The sequence below is a fragment of the Mycetomoellerius zeteki genome, unplaced genomic scaffold, assembly GCF_001594055.1.
Source record: "Mycetomoellerius zeteki isolate Tzet28-1 unplaced genomic scaffold, Tzet1.0 scaffold612, whole genome shotgun sequence".
NCBI lineage: Eukaryota > Metazoa > Arthropoda > Insecta > Hymenoptera > Formicidae > Mycetomoellerius > Mycetomoellerius zeteki.
The window spans coordinates 153664-162599 of NW_017257624.1; the positions used below are offsets into that span (position 1 = coordinate 153664).

Genomic DNA, 8936 nt, shown 5'->3' on the forward strand with positions numbered 1-8936 from the left:
TAGAATACTCCTGTAATATTAAAAAAATATTTATGATATTTTCGAAATATTATAGTAACATTATTTTAATTTTTTTTAATAATATTCATGTAACATTCTAGGAACATTTTGCGCTTATAGGGTGAGCTCTTCAGGTCCTTGCGAGGATCTCGTGTATACGCAATTCGCGGGCGTAGCCTTATCTTGTAGGTCATTCACGCTTGCTAATTTTACAGACGAAAGTCTTGTGTATTTATTACAATCATCATGGCTTTATTCGTCATTTCTAAATTCTTTAAATTCAGTTCTTCATTTTTAAAGAAGAAATAAATAATTTGTCATCTTTTAATTCGTATAAATTCTTTAAATTTAATTCTTTATTTTTAAATGATAAATAAATATTATAAATAGAGCCAAAGGTTAATTAATAACTTAGTAATCGTTTAATTTTATCACAATGAATAAATAATTTGTCTTTATTAAATTCTTGATTTTAAATGACACAGAAAGACATGATGATGATACATGATTTTATGTACTACCTAAGTGCACATCTGTTGCGCGTCATGAGACCTGTTTTCGGGAAATTCCCATGGCAAAGTATCATCGCTTACTATATATTATCTTTACATACGATTTACAAGAACTCGATATGTGCAATGTCTTTATATGCGATATTCTTGTAAATTGAAGCAGAGTGAAATCGCTTCATTATAACCGTCTTCGTGTTCTCGTTACTTCGTGTTCTGTTACTCGAGACGCATATGGCGATGTCAATGAACGCGGACAATATGTATAATGTAACGCAAACACATGCAAAAAAATAATATTCTTCATATATATTTTCCTAGACATCTATTTTCCATAGATAACGTTCGCTTCGGTAGTTTTTCGGTTGCTATATCGGGATTATTATAATCGGGAATAAATTATCTCCATGATAGTTATAGCTCCAAATTTATTGTATAGTCACATCGATGCATCGACATTGTATAAAATTTCGATGATAAAGATGTCTCGCTATCGAGGAGCAAAGGTTCGCGGCGATTCGGAGCAAAGTTGGAGCGCGAAAAGTGACTCCGATTGACAATTTTTTTCACAACTACATAGAAGGTCAAATCTTAAAACTTCCAGCTAGATGCATGGTCTTAGAAATCCTAATCTAGAGTCACATAAAAAACAAACAGTTAAGGGGGTACGATCGATATTTTAAAATAACAAAAAATTATTTAATTATTATAGAAAATTACGGACATTCTAGATCACAGATTTTTGTCTTCGACTTAAATTTTTGATATTATTTTTAACATTTTAGTTTATAACAATAAAAATAATAAGTAAAATAAATAAAACACAAAACTTTATATATACATATAGTTTGTTTAAAGTATAAATATTAATATGTACTATATAGATCGTATTTCCTTAAGCGAATCGACCAACCACAATCAAGAACGTAAAGCAATAACGTAAGCAATAACAATAAAAAATATTGATTTGATAAGCTTGCAGCTTACATTTTTCTGTATGCAACTATGTCATAAATAAGATAATCTGCACAAATACATGTATCCTATATGTTCATTTTCAGAAGTAGAAAGGGAAGTCTGATTCTTAAAGTTTCTTCTTTTCTAAAATAGATGCAAAAAGTAACTTCCAAAAATTGCAAGTTATTTACATATTGCTGTTGCTACTTCATGGAAAGGTTTTGTTGAGGTATTTAAAAATTTTGAGGTGCCTAAATTCTAAGCAGAATCGTAAGGCTCGTAACATATTCTTGTAAGACTTGTAAGAATTTTTAAGTGCTTATACCTTTATACAATATTTTTACAGACAGCTTCTTACTAATTATAAAATTTATAAGAAATCATAGATATTTACGAATAATCGTACGTCTTATGATACATAATATTATGCACAAAATTATAATATTAATCATAAGTTTTACGAGAACACGTTACGAGTTCTTACAATTCTGCTTAGAATTAATCCATTAGTTAAATGTAGATCTGTAAATAATATTTTTGGGCCATCACACAAAATATTTATATAGAAAACTCAAGCATGATGAGCAATATGCTGTAAAACGTTTTGACATTCTTGCAACCAACTTGAGCGTTCTACATAATTATTTTGATGATTCAATGAAATTATTTTTAGATTTGTATCCAGTTAAATTTTTAAGTACTTCAGCAAAATCATTTTTCTATCTATGTTTATATAATAATACGACGTATATCATTTTAATATGGCGAATGATAAGATTTAATTATTTCCGGTATCGGTATTTGGGAAAAGCGCGATAATAAACTTCTGATTAATCTAAGAGATATACACAGCCACGCGAGTATGTTTTTAATTTTATCGAAATAGATCATCGCTAGAGAGAGAGTAAAAAAAAATCACTCATTGTTGATGCAGCACATATACGCACGCATCTTAGAGTGTTTTAATCGGAATTGAATTTCTATTTAATTCATACAAACGCTAAGTACTTAATGGATGATGTAAGAGAGATCGATAACGTGCAATGGAAAACGTTTTCTCGGGAAATATTAACGGAAATATTGCAATTGCACGTATCTCGCCTGTGTATTTTCTCATTCATATGACTTATCTGTCTTAACTCGATGCTAATCTTTGGTCTATTTCCGAGTCGTTACACAGTAAAGATTAACGGTAAAGCGCGCAAAAAAACTTCTTATCAATCGCGATCAAGGCATTCAACAATCATCTTTATATTTAATGGAATGAGACATTTGATTTAAAAAAAAAAAGATTAGATTAGCCCTGACGTGCTACGAAATTTTATTATTATAATTATTTTAATTTTTTATACACATTTACATAAAAATAAAAATCTGGAATTAAAGATTTTATTTCTATTATTATATTATAATTATTTTAATTTCTTGTATGCACATTTGCATAAAAATTAAAATCTGGAATTAAAAATATTTCTATTTTTATATTGTACATTACGTGTTTTCGCTAAAGATCTTCAAATAATATTGCAAACAACGTAGTATTTTCGGAGTTTCCTAATATCTCGTAAGTGATTTTTCTCCAAGGTCATCCTCGCGTTTTCTAGATATTTTTAAAACAATCTGATAATGAGTTTCGAGCGCTAACTTTAAAAAAATGGAAAAGTTTTACGATTCTCTTAATTTTTTAACTTTAACAAAAAGATTAACATCGTTAATGCTCCAATAATTTATAAATCCTAGGCGTATTTTTGCCGAATATCCAGTAATAGTAATCACTAATAATAACATCAATATTATAATTTCACACTCAACAAATAAATGTAATATAACATATGTTTAGGGGTGGAAAATTATAACATTGATTTGTTAATTGGTGTTTACTGATTGTGAGTTCCGTATGTAACTGAGAGGGATTGCGTGATCGAGTAAGTTCCTCTATCGATCGCCACAATTATCCCGGGCGTTAACACTAGGCGTCCATAATTAGCCAATCATTAAGTACGTGATTATATGTCTACGGCGTGTCTCGTGCCAAAGCGCAATGACTGCGTCTGCCACGTCAATCATACGTTCTCTACGGAAAATATAGAGACGAACGAATGGAATAATGCAGCCTTGAAAAGGCCGTGTGAGCAATTCATGGAATGAGTTTTTTTCGCTTTTCCTCCGAGGCCTCTCATCAATCTTCTTTCTTTGTCGCGTGCCACATTCTCTTGGGATTTATTTATATTTCATAGGTATTTCTTTTTATAATTCCGTATTTTTAAAAGATAAAATTATCTTTATAAATATAGCGCCTTTAATAAGATGTTCTTTTTTTATGTTCACTAAGATGCTTTATTGCAATTATATTTTATTACAAAGATGCGTATATTTGGTACAAGAACACAAGTACATGATTTCTATTATGTAACGATTGTTTAATGATTTAGTAGGAGATTAAATTTCTTGCTGAAAGTTTTATTTATCGTCGATGAACCAGGCTGTCCTGGCAAAAATTTTTCTTAATATCTTTTATATAATTTTTCAGAACTCGAGCATAATTTTATAACCTTTTTGAAACTTTTTCAGATTTTTTTATACAATATTTATTACACAAATTGGAACACTTTTCAGAAATACCATCAAGAAAATCTACATATTTTAAAATCCTTTATCTGAAATATTCTAAGATTTCTCATTACATTTCCGAAGAAAATTGATAAAATTTCGAGAAGTTTAAAAGATATTTTGCAGAAATCTTTATAAATATATGATATAAAAAATTCTTAAAAATATTACAAAGTATGAGAATTTTTTCACCATAGTTCTTTTATTTTAGAAATACGTAGAATTTAAGTACTAGAACACAGTTATATGATTTCTACCGTATAATGACCTAATGACCATCTGAATGCAATTTAGTAGCAGATTAAATTTCTTCCTGAGCGTTTCATCATGTTAATCGTTTACATCGTAAATTATCATTTTTTTCAGTAATATACATAATGCGTGCACTTTTCGCACGCCAGGCGTCAGTAATTCTTGTTTGCACAGCATAATGGAAGATAATCGACTTCCTTTCGCACTCTCTGGAATTGCATACGTGCGCATTCTCGGGACTGGTAACACAACTCCAATAAAAAGATATAATTACAGACTCTCCGAATGCGTCGGGCGGCCGCAGAAACTCGTTCGTGCTACAAAGGCGTGGAGGAATATCTTGTCGCGGACGTTCTTTATTAAAAGGCCCGATCCGTTGATCGATTATTTTAGCGTCTCGAAAATGCATCCTTGAAATCGTTTAATTATCTCTTTAATAATTACTTTCGCGAAATTAATACGATGACGGTATTTTATGCATCAATCGGCCGATCAAAAAGAGATTATCTTACCATATATTTATATTATCATATATTTTCAAGATTGTGAATTATTCCCCATTTCTGCGCGGGTCTAATTAACGACCTGATATTATCAGTATATTAGTAATAACTGATAATTTGATAACACGCAATCGACAAAGTCTCAAGGATTTCTATTTATAGAAATTTCATTCTAAGCGAACAAACGAGTTTAGGAGGATTTCTATCGGGAGACATGCCCAACAGGCGTTCTACTTGCCATGTCGAACGTGCGGCTGGCTGTTCGCCAAGTTGTTCGACACCTTTTGCATCTCCAGAGAATCTGCAAATGAAGCTTGACTAAACGACTTTGTTCGTTTTGCAATGTTCCATTATGCCTCACAGCCGGTTTGTCCATTAAGAACACGTCACTGCATGATGGGTACTTACCATCTTTCTTCTTTTTGAACTACAAACTATTCATTTATTATATAATCTACCATTTATTTCACTCATTTAGTCATAAATAACTCATTCAGTAATAAAGTTAATAAATGAATTATATAATATTAACTCTTCGGGGCTGACGGTTGGCTTTAATGGATTTACAGTCATAAATTTCATTGTCAAAAAGTCAAAGAATTCAAATTTCTAATGTGTCATCTGTAAATTTAAATTATTTTTATTAATTAATATTCGTTCCTTTTACGAGTTATGTCATTTTACTTCCTTGAAACAAATTGATACCTTCCAAATAACATAAATTAAATGAGCTTTATAGATTCGACATTAGTTGTTACAAATTTTGGAATCAGCTCTCTCCGGAAGATTAATAATTAATTAATTATTATTATTAACAATAATTAATTAATTTGTTATTAATTAATAATCTATATATTTATTAATTTATTATTAATTAATAATTTATATAATTGACTTGAGTATCTTGAGCGGAAAATTTTCAATGATTAGCAACATTTTACATTTTCCTTTTTCTGCGTGTTTTATGTCTAATTTCTTGCATATTACATTAAAATTGATTTAACATACATATTTATCTACACAGAGGCACTTGGCAACTACGAGACAAGTTAAAGGAGTTATACCTTGTTAAGATTAACGTGACAATGTTAACAGCGATAAAACGAATTGAGACTCCAGATACGTGATTGCGTACAGTAGAGATTCGCCCATATCACTTCGTGTCATTAATAAAATCAGAGAGGACTGATTTTATTGGATCGGTCGCGATCCAAGCAGCGGATCGTGCGTGCCTTCTCGCACGTTTCCCAGTGTCACTTGATAATGCCTGGCTCGGCCTGGTGCACCTACACGTGAATACACGCACACGCATAGGTGCGTCCGGCACATCGAATTACGGTCGCGTATCCGGATCTACGACCCTCGGCTCTCCCTTTTGCCAATCCTCTGTCGCAGAACGGAAAGTTATTTTAAATTGAGAAGAGAGCTCCCGCCTTCCTTCTCATCAACGAAGTAAAAAATGGGAAAAATCAGAAAGTGGAAAATAGAAGTTAAGAAAATAGGAGAAAGCTAATAAATGAGAGGAAAGGTAAATATGCAATGAAAAACAGCGAATGCACATTTGTCTCAAGTAAGAAAAGAAAACAACGACTGTAACGTATGTATATATGTGTTTTGTGTGTGTGTGTGTGTGTGTGTGTGTATGGTTACAAAAAATATCTGGGATTTTTCTAATATGTTGCGAGAAGATAAAGTAACAAAAAATAGAATTATACAGAAAGAACGTTGTGTTATGTTGAAGTATCCAGCTAAAAATTTAGCCAGATACAGATCTGAAAATAATTTCGTTCAATTATCAAAATAATTATGTAGAACGTTCAAGCTGGTAGCAATCAGTTTGTTATTCAGCCGACATCAATTAAAATTAACATATATAACATCTATATTATAATTTCGCACTCTACAATGTAACTGTTATGTGATACCATGTATTATATTACATTTATATCGAGTGCAAAATTATATCATATAGATATTATGTTTCTTTTAGTTGGTATCGACTGAGTTAGAATATAAAAATTTTACAGCATTGCTCATTATAATTTGAGTTTCCTACATAATTATTTTGATGATTGAATGAACCCAAACAACACAAAGTCTAAAATTATGACATAAGACGTCTTTAAGTCGTCTTTTAGACGCAAAAAACGTCTTATGACCTGATTTTAGATACTTTTTGTTGGGAAATTATTTTCAAATTAATATCTACCTAAAGTTTTAGATATTGCAGCAAAATCTTCCATAGAAGCTTTATTAATCTCATTATCGCGAATCAACTCCGTATCACCGAGACATCTGTATTGAAACATACATTTTGATTATTGTGCACTTATCATGACCGATGAAAAAACGGTGAAATCTAAAAAACAAAAGAATATGCTTTTTATATTCGTCTCCAACGAGATTTATCTTCCAATCCAAAAGGAACAACAAAAAAAAACTGATTTTATTTTGACTTTTAACGTCAATAAACAATTATAAATTTTGTAACCAAAAATCATCATTCTGACTTTTATGTCAAAATAACGTCAAAATAAAGTCATTTTGATTTTCTCTTAATTTGTTCCTTGGACGTGACGCAAAATGCTCAGTAGGCAAAAATTTTCGCCTCGTGCGCACCTGTTCGTGTCGAAATTTCGATTTGGTAATCTCGAGGAGACAGCTGTCAGAAATTCGCGGATAAGCGCGAATTTCCGTTCTGGGCATCTATCATGGAACATGTTGGAATGAATTCCGATCGGAATTATTCCGATTTTCCTAGAAAACACAATAGAAATCTAGGGAATAAGTGAATAATTCCGATCGGGATCCATTCCGACTTTTTCCATGATAGGTGCCAGATTGACCTCGTGATGATTAATCGACACTTCAAAGAAATCGGCGATTAATGCGATCACGCGCGTCGTATTGTCACAGATGTTTTTTATCGAGTCGATCGAGAGCGCCGCACTTAATTGTCGCCGGAATAAGTTTCTCTCTCGGCAAGTGCACCCCTCGTGATTTATTCGCAAACAAGAAATTAGTCCAAGGATGAAACACGCTTGTATTTATTGGCGACTCTTTTAACTGGTTAACGAAAGAGAAATAATTTCTCGTCGCGAACACATTTCTCTCATTTGCCTCACGCAATATTGACGCTATTGCGCAAATTACACGCCTGCGAAGATTATTTAGGTACATAACGACACGTAAAATTATTGAGCATCCTACGACTTGCATCTGAAATTTTGCAAATATTCGACGTCAGTCGTTATAGAGAAAAAGACACTATATAAATTTTATATGCAAAATTAATATACATAATTGAATAAACTTTTTTATAATTATTGCAACTATAAAATATTCTATTCTAGTATATATATAGTATATATATATATATACATGTGTGTGCATTAATTGTACATATAAAATTTGTATAGCTGCCATTACTACGTCTTTTTCTTTGCAACGACTAACGGTGAGTACTTGCGAAATTTTAGACATAAATCACCTTTATAATTACTACTTTATAAATACTACTATAATTACATTGTTTTTCTCTAAGTGTGGACTGCGTGAATAAAAAAAATATAAGCTTCGTGATGTTGAGAGAATATCAGAGAATGCAATTATTTGTAATACGATTGATGAACAAACAGAGATGATTAAGTCTGATTAAGTCTGATTAAGTTTGATGATTAAGTTGTCATAAACGATAATTTCATGCTGAACTGTCATGTTAAATTGCATTTGATTGTACATGGATCAAGTCACGTATTAATTTTTGCAACGAGACAAGCAGTTATTTTACAAAATAAAAGGTACACAGAAAACGGAATGGAATTATCTTGAATACATATTTCATTTTTTTATAAAACATAAATTTAAAATACAAAATACGTATTTCGCTTTTTAGAAAATACAAAGAATTTATCGGAAACGCACGTTTACGACTTGTTGCAAAAAGCAGAACATCACTTCGAGATGCTCGACCAGTGTCGTTCTTTTAAACTATACAAGATACTTCGGAGAATTTCGAGAAAGGATCACGTATCACGCGCGTGTACATATATATGCTTATGTACGTAAAGGAATTATTCGTTTTTTATCGTTTTTAATGTATGCT

At 31.3% G+C, this 8936-nt stretch overlaps 1 protein-coding gene across 1 annotated transcript in view; it reads left to right on the forward strand.

Annotated features, from left to right (window-relative positions):
• Positions 1-8936, forward strand: part of LOC108728398 (transmembrane protein 205) — a 13645-nt gene that overhangs the window by 1171 nt on the left and 3538 nt on the right. The gene's annotated exons all lie outside the window — the stretch shown is intronic.